Genomic DNA, 8,523 nt, shown 5'->3' with positions numbered 1-8,523 from the left:
ATGTACATCCACTTTTGGCATCTGTCAAAATGCTGCAGTAGATGGAGAGAGCCCCTCCCTGCTCTGCTCTCTGGCTAATCAGGATGTGGCCTGGGGGTACTTTTCAAAATGATGAGTGGTGTGGAGCAGCGTCTGCAACCTGTGGGTGTTGACTTAGCTCCGGTGCCTCTGCTTTTTAAAAACATACTTTCAAAACCCTAAAGACATTTAGGGCATAAATGACTGGAGACAAAGAGAAACTGCTTTGTTAAGAAATCCCTTGGGATAATTTTCTGACATACTCAGGGTTCAGTTTGGGTGCAGAAGTTCCCAGAAATCTATCTGACTGAGGGTCATGTTCATTCTGTGCTGTGGAAATGCTGCAGGGAATCTGCACTAAAGCATAGCAAGGAGATTGAGGAAAGCCTCCCAGCAGCTGAGCCACACTGAGGGCGCCCACAGCAAAAGCCGATCTGCCAGCAATAACCTTGGGTCCCCTGGGCAAAAATCCCATGCAGCTCAGTGACAGACTCCCCTCTCATTGCTAATGCAAATACATCCTATGGGTATCACTGGAAGGGATCATTAAAAGTGAGCCGTAGCACTCACTTCAGCGGCTTGCCGTCCGGGCTGGGAGGAGCTGGCGGTGTCTAGAATCTCATTAGACTTGCAGCCAGGAAGTAGTTTAGAGGATTACATCATAAGGTTGTCAAGGTAACTGGCCAGGCTGCCTCTCTGGCATCCTGTGGTCCATGATGACATGTTCTCTAGACCAAGTGAGGAGTAGAGGAGTGGCCTGCAGCCTGAAGCACGACAGCTAGCAGCCCACGCTCAGAAAGGTGACCTTTATACTAGGATGTTGCTTTTAGGCTGGATCACAAGACAGGGCTCAGCAGTCTTGCAGCTCTTCCTATCCACTGTGTGACAGGAAGGACTCTCCTTGGTGTTCCCTACTGCCCAGAGCTCCAGAAGAGTGCTTCCTGACCATCATCAGCCTAACATCTGAAGGAGGCTACAAAGCTCAGTAAGGACACCATGAAGGGCATTCTCAGGGAGCTCAGGCCCCGGCTTCCTGTTGCCTCTAGAACAGGACCCTGCATTAGTTCTACTGGTTCCCTAGGCCTTAGAGCAAAATGCCACACCTGAGTGTCCTTAAACAACAAAAATGTATTCTCTCCTAGATCTGGAGGCTTGAAGTTTGAGATTAAGTTTATTGGCAGTGCCATGCTTCCTCTGGAGCCTCCAGGGCAGGATCCTCCCTTGCTGCTTGCAGCTTCCCAGGGCGCTAGCAGCAGCCTCCACCCTCACTGGGCTGCTTTCCCACTGCGTATCTGTGTCTACACGATGTTCTCTCCTCCTTGTGTCTGTCTCATTTCCCTTTTATAAGGACACCAGTCATATTGAATTGATCTTGGATAGATGGCATATTCAAAGACCCTATTTCTAAATAAGGTCACATTCAAAAGTACTAGGGGTGAAGTCTTCAACATGTCTTTTTGAAGAATACAATTCAATCCATGACAGGCCCACTCTACTTTGCACAAAGACAGGTGCACACAGCACATTCCCAGGCCTGTGGTAGGCCAGGCCCACATCTGGCTGCCTAAAAAAACTCACTAAACTCCAGGTAGAAAGTCAAGCTGTTAAAATGGAACCATTGAGGGGCACCTGGGTGGCTCAGTGGGTTAAGTGTCTGCCTTCAGCTCAGGTCATCTTCCCAAGGTCCTGGGATCCAACCCCTCCATCCTCCCTACTTAGCAGGGAGCCTGTTTCTCCCTTTCTGTCTGCCACTCGGCCTATCTGCGCGCTCTCTCTCTCTGTTGAATAAATAAATAAATAATTTTAAAAAAAAACCCTAGAACCATTGAAGAAATGAAGAACACTGTGGCCTTGAAAATCAAGGTCATTTCATGATTCTGAACTTGCTAACAGCTTCCATACATAGTTGCTCCTATCTCCCTTCCTGTGGCTTGAAGGGAAAGTGTTTAGGACAAGGAGCTCTCAAAATCAGCTGGAAAAGCTTCCCTTCTTGTAATCACCAGAAAAGCATACAGGATGTTATCTTGGCTTTCTGTTCAGTAAGTAATACTTTCCAAGACCTCTAGACTGGGCAAAGTTTCCTCAACCCTATGAATCACTCATCCTTAGCAATCCAGAGAAAGCATTTCTGGGGACACATGGCTGTCTCTTCTCTCTTGATAGAGGCCATTCTTTTAAGATCAGCAAAGTGCTTTTGCATTGTCTTAATGTCAGAAGCCTGCCAGAACTCTTCAGAAAGGTGGGTTTCTCCTGAACGGAAGCAACAGGGTAGAGAATTCCATTCCCAGAAGCATAAAAGACCTGGAGACTATGTCACTCAGCTCATGTGCTTTTTCCAAGGCATACAGGGAGGGAGGCTCCCAAGATTTTCAGCAGAAGCTAATATTGTGTTGTTTGAAACAGCATCCTTAACAATTGGATTAAGGCCACAGATGGAAAGAGCAATTTTCTTTCCACAAATTAAGGATGTGGTTAACTTCAGGTGAGCAAAGGATAATGGGCAAATGTAGCAGAGTTAGAACATCCTTCTCACAGCCAAGGGAAGGACAAAGATATGCAGAGAGATTTAGTGTTCATCCCAAAGTTCTTTCCCATATTTTGGGATTATTTTCCCCACATCCTAAAGTCAGCTTGTTCCTAGAAAAATTGTGATTATCATTTCATCACTTGCTGGGCACTTTACATATGTTATCTCACAGACCCTTAAGGAGGTAGTATAGCATAATGGCAAATAACTCAGGCCCCAGAGTCCAATGGTTAGACTCAAGTTCATACCCCCCGCCTTTCACTTCCCCCTCGATGACCATAGGCAAGTCAGTGAGTCTCTTTGTGCTAAGAAATGGGAGGTCCAAATTCTGACATCAGAGAGTGGTTGTAAAGATTAAAAGAGATAACCTATAGAAGCATTCAATAAAGGTTGGTTTCTATTATGGTTAGTATAATTATTCCCACTTTATATATTATATCTCATTTACAAAAGAAACTTGGGATTCAGAAGAGCTAAATAACACATTCTGGTCACATAACTAATTGGGGAGGAATAGGTTTCAGTCTAAGCTTTGGCCAACTGAAGCCCCCCCCCCCCCCCCCCCGCCCATAGCACTGACTGTTATGCACAATTGCCTAACAATTTGGAGCAAACTTGTTTTGGGGGTGCCTGACTACTTTCATTCTCAGTTCAGACTTCTGCCTTTCAGTTTCCTTCTGGGAATGTAGTACCCTCCTAAGTTTCCCTTCTGCCCAGAGCCTCAGAGCTCACCTTTAAAACTCATCTTCTCCAGAGAGCAAAACATAGTTCAGACCAAATCCCTTCCCTCAGCTCCACCCCTGGCTGTCTAATGCAATGGTGGCCACCCATCCGCTCAAATATCAACTGCTGATGGTGGCTTAATTCCTTGTCTTTCATTTTTTCAACAATAACATAAAAGATAAGCTTTTAAGCCCTGTGGCCCAGGCACTGTGTTGGCACTGCTGATACAACTCAAGCTTATGGCCCCAGTCCTCACAAAGTCTCTGATCTGGAAACAAAGGAAGATATGTAGATAATTAACTCTTACACTCCAGGGAAAGTGGTCATGAAGTGGGCTACTGTTGATTAGCCATGACATGTAGGAGTGCCAAGGTTGAGCTGCTTTAGCTGGTTCTGAAAGATTGAATCTGATTTCGCCAAAAGGACATCCTGGCAAAGAAGAAAGAACCGACAATGATGGAATTAGTATAAACCTAAGTAACCATAAGGCGTTGGGCAAGGGCGGCTGGAGTTTGCTGAGCCTGAGAGAAAATGATAGGATGTGGCTGGAAATGGAGGTAGAGCCCAGATGGGGTGGTTTTGAATGCCCACTAACCTAGTGCTTTGGTTTTTCTCCTGCATGCTACAGATTCTCAAACTTTACCCTCTATAAAAATCACCAGAGTGCTTGATAAATGCAGATTTCTGCCCACCCTACAAAACGTTTTGATTCAGTACATTTGGGATGGGACCTGCACATTTACATTTCTAGCATTCGCAGGTAACACTGAGTCTGCCACTTCTAAGACCATGCTTTGAAAGTTATTGCAGCAGACAGTAGGCTAATGGAGAACTATCTGGAAATACTTGCATTTTAAGTGGAGGCACCTTGGTTTTTCCTAGGGAAAGCTATTCAGGAACCAGTGGGCATGCCTAGCTCCTCCTTCCTGTCTACAGTCAGTATTCTCTTCCTCTGCCTAGGGCTGGGATGCAATAGACATTAGGCTCTGCTCTGGATTGGGGTGCCAGCACAGCACCCCACGTTGCCCAGCAGCAATGCATTGAGAAAGCCAGAGTCATTTCTGGTGTTTTTTTTCCCTGAGAAATTATGCTCCAGCCCATGCCCAATGCCACTTGCTGGCTGAGGGTCACTGGCTCCCCCTGCTGTCCCACTCATACCCCAAAGTGGTTACTAAAGGTGTCTGCAGGTTTTCTGTTGTGGCTGCTGCATGTGAATCAGAATGCCTCAGTTCAGCCTTTCCTTATATAGCTACCGGGATCAAAATCAACTATGCTGCCTCTTTCCAACGGAAAATAACACACGTCCCACTTAGGGTGTAAAAATTCCCTTGCAAATGCAAACAAAATGTCATCTTGAAAAAGATATGTCATTGAGGAATTGGAAATCAAACTTTAATGACCTCTGCATACCTTTCTGAGCTCATGTCTTTCCCTCCTCTCATTCTTCCCAAACTAGCCCCCATGCTATTCATCTAACATACCGGGCAAGCCTTGGGGCTCTGTACTGGCTATTCCTTCTGGAATGTTCTTCCCCCTATAGCCATATGGCTCACTCTCTTGAGTCTTTCAAATCTTTCCTCATTGAAATTTTTTTCTGGCAACCTGATTAAACATCAAACCCCCTCCCCAACACACACAAACATACACTGACAGAGATGCATATTGTCCCCCTAGTTCTACTTCATTTTTCTCCATAGCATATATCATTGCCTCCCATACTATATATCTTACTTATCTATTTGTTCATAGTCTGCGTCTTACCCATTAAAATATAAGCTTCTGAATATAGGTCTTCTAGTCTAGTTTGTTCACAATGGGGTACCTCCTACCTAGAACGATACTTGGAACACACAGTAATAGAAACACAATATTTTTTGCATGACGCATACTGGTTTTCCTGTACCGTGGTTTTAACACCAGGGCTTTGTCAGTAACTGTCTTGCTCAGAATGATCAATCAAGCTATCTATCCTATGTCTCTTATTTATGAAATGAGAATAGCATCTGCCTTACCCAGATTTCCAAGTTTTGGAAGATAAGCTAATATCTAAATTATGAAAAGGCTGTGACACATGAACTGTAATACAAATGCAAGTTATTTTTAATCATTTTCCAATTTCCCCCAAAGAATATAACAAATATATTCAAAGAGGCCATTACTATGACTAGTGTTTTTTTTTTTTTCAGGCATATTTGAATAGGCACTTTCTTTGTTTTACTGTGTTCATAAATAACTCTTTGTATGTGCTAGAAAAATAGAAATGTGAAAGCTTCTAACAGTGAAAGAATAAATAGAAATAAATCAAGTGTAAGATTATTCAATTGAGTATGTTTGGTTAATGTATAAACAATAATGAGTGGCATTAAGTTACAAGGCAATTCAGGGGTTGTTCGCTCAATATCATCTGAGTAAAATAATGGAGAAAAGTAAATGTTCATCAGTTTTATTAATATATGTAGCTCAAATGTCCCCAGGCCACCCAAACTACAAGTTTAATTGCAATCACATTGATATGAATTCACAGAGTCTGCTGGCCTACATGATTAGAGGCTTGCCTATATAACTACAGGCCATCTGCAAAGACTTCCCCAATTATTCTGAGAATGTCTGGAGTGTTTCACATTTGCTCATGACTATTTCTTGCAGGGTGTTCTGCTTGCTGCATGCTATTTGCTAATGTCCACCATTTTCAGCCCCTAAAACAGATGCTGTAGGAGCAGTGCTTTAGGACCTGGAGAACCAGATCTCAGGGCTCCAGAGTTTTCATAACCCCCAGAGAGCCTGTGGTCCTACTTGAACTGGAGTCAGATTTCAGATTTGGAGGGTTGGTCCCTCTACCTCTTATACCTAAACTCTGGGGCTGTGCTAGGAAGTGACAACTGAAAAGCCAATAGCCTTTGCCTTTGCTTCATGTCATTCAGTTTGAGGCCTATCTTATAAAATAGCCATTATCAGAAAGCATGCCTTCATAAGAGCTCAGAGAAATCCTTACTATTTTACAAGCCATAAATACTCTTGATCTCAGATTTCTTGAAAGCTTTATTGTACTTTTAGTGACTCTGGTGAATTAACGTCTCTAAGAAGCAGACACACTGTTGAAAACCAGAAAACAGGTAAAACACATTCCCCGGCTTCATCAAAACCAGCCACAATTACATTTGGATTGTGATTAGTGGTGCTACACATGTGGCTGTTTTCCAGTGTTCCTGGTCTCCCCATAGCCCACTTTGCACTCCGGGCAAATGTGGCCAAGCTGTGCTTATTTTCTGCTTGCTTTTCTCTGGCAAAGAAACATTTGTGCAATTCTCCATTCAAGCAGCAAAGAATGACCCTCAATCTTTTCACTTTTGATGGGAAATAAAAGATCAGGATGCCCTGTCTTCTAGAGACACAATGGAAGGAACATCTCAGGTAACAATCTTTGTGACTATTGTTCCCAAGAAGAATGCTCCCCCCACCCAGTTTCTCACCATACAGGCCACAATGCCTCCACTCCATGCCCAAGGACAAAGTCTATGGGCTTTGTGTATACGCTCGTGGGGTAGTCTCCCCTCCAATAAATGCATATTCTCTTCTCGACCAACACATTGGAGGGATCCTCAAATTCAAATACTGAAGAACTTCTTTGAAAATGTAATAACCTTTTATTTCATTTTTCTTGGTTTTCACATATACATACACACATACCCCATAAATTTACCTATAAGCAATGACTTGTACAATACCTATTAACTGAATTCAGTGGTGAAAGACCAAGTGTTATCACTCCAGACTGGAAATAAGCATGAGAGTCAGCCATATGCTACAGTCACATGAGTTGGTAGAGTTAAGAGAGCCATTTTGAATCAATGGGGATTTTCTCTTTCTACCACACATTTAAGGAGAACACATAATGCCACGAGCATTATTTAACTCCCAGCTTAAATTCAAATTCTCCTTGTTGTTTCTTGTGAATAATTTAACAACTTTACATCTTATAAATTTTTAAAAAATGGTAAAACAAGTGAGGAAATGACTGAAAACTGAATTCAAGTCACCTTCTTTGATTTCTGTTTTGTCTGGTATTTTTTTTTTAATGATTTTATTTTTACTTGAGAGAGAAAGAGAGAGAGCAAGAGCGGGGGAGGGGCTTAGGGAAAAGCGGACTCACCACTGAGCAGGGAGTTGGATGTGGGGCTTGATCCAGGAACGCTGAAATCATGACCTGAGCCACCCAGAAGCCCTTATTGTGTCTGGTATTTAAAAGCAAACTGACTGGACTTGAAGGAGATGTTCAATCTGGGATTAAAAATGACAAAATGGAGAAGACCCGAGTGGGGAAATAACACGTGTAAGGAACCTTTCTCATTCACAGCTTTGTCTTTTCCTAGGTACTAGCTAGTAACCTACTTGTTTGTTCAAAGGTCTAGCACCTTGTCTGGAGTCCAAGAATGATTGGAGGAAAACCCTAAGCCATATTCCTGCTCAACTACAGTCTGAAGTTAGAGGTTTTAAGAAAGAACAAGGCACATATAATGGGATCCAACTTTTGCAAGATATCAAAAAGGAAATTTTCGAATCATTTTTGTACAACCTATTTGTTCAAGTTAGCATACTATCCTTTCAGCTTTCCTGCATAAAAGCTTTTTTAACCTTCAGAATAAACAAAAAATAGGTTCATGGATAACTTAGAACTTTTTGTGAAAGTATAATGTTTGTGTGTATTTTTTTATTTAGTTCTTTAAAACTCATGCAAGTTAATGTTTATTTAATTTCTTTTATATCCTGAAAATTTCCTTTTTTTTTGAAAATTTCCTTTTAATATAAAATTATTTAATCGCAAAGTAACAGTTATTCTTTAAATCCTTCCATCTATCTTAATTCTATCAAAAGTAAAAACAAACCCTGTTAATGTTTAATTTTTGATCTTTTTATTTAAATAATTTCTTTGTTTATGATAAAAGAACATTCACCAGAAGTAATCACAAAGTCAATATAAGTTGAAAGGCATTCCTAAAATGAGGATGAAACAGTTGAAAATTTGGCAAAAATGAACATAACATCTGTCTCTTTCCCTTTTTTTTAATATATATTTTTTAATTTTTATTCATTTATGATAGTCACAGAGAGAGAAAGAGAGGCAGAGACACAGGCAGAGAGAGAAGCAGGCTCCATGCACCAGGAGCCCGACGTGGGAATCGATCCTGGGTCTCCAGGATCGCGCCCTAGGCCAAAGGCAGGCGCCAAACCACTGCACCACCCAGGGATCCCTCTCT

General features: G+C 42.1%; 1 long non-coding RNA gene across 1 annotated transcript; it reads left to right on the top strand.

The window, feature by feature from the left end:
* Positions 1-708: 708 nt before the first annotated feature.
* Positions 709-7,941, top strand: LOC140616404 (uncharacterized). Its single transcript, XR_012016899.1, has 2 exons — positions 709-818; positions 7,672-7,941. It is a non-coding gene; the product is annotated as an uncharacterized lncRNA (long non-coding RNA).
* The last annotated feature ends 582 nt before the right edge of the window (positions 7,942-8,523 follow it).

This window comes from Canis lupus, chromosome 24 (genome assembly GCF_048164855.1).
Source record: "Canis lupus baileyi chromosome 24, mCanLup2.hap1, whole genome shotgun sequence".
NCBI lineage: Eukaryota > Metazoa > Chordata > Mammalia > Carnivora > Canidae > Canis > Canis lupus.
The sequence above is the reverse complement of the archived record's forward strand: the minus strand, read 5'-3'. Positions and strand labels throughout refer to the sequence as shown.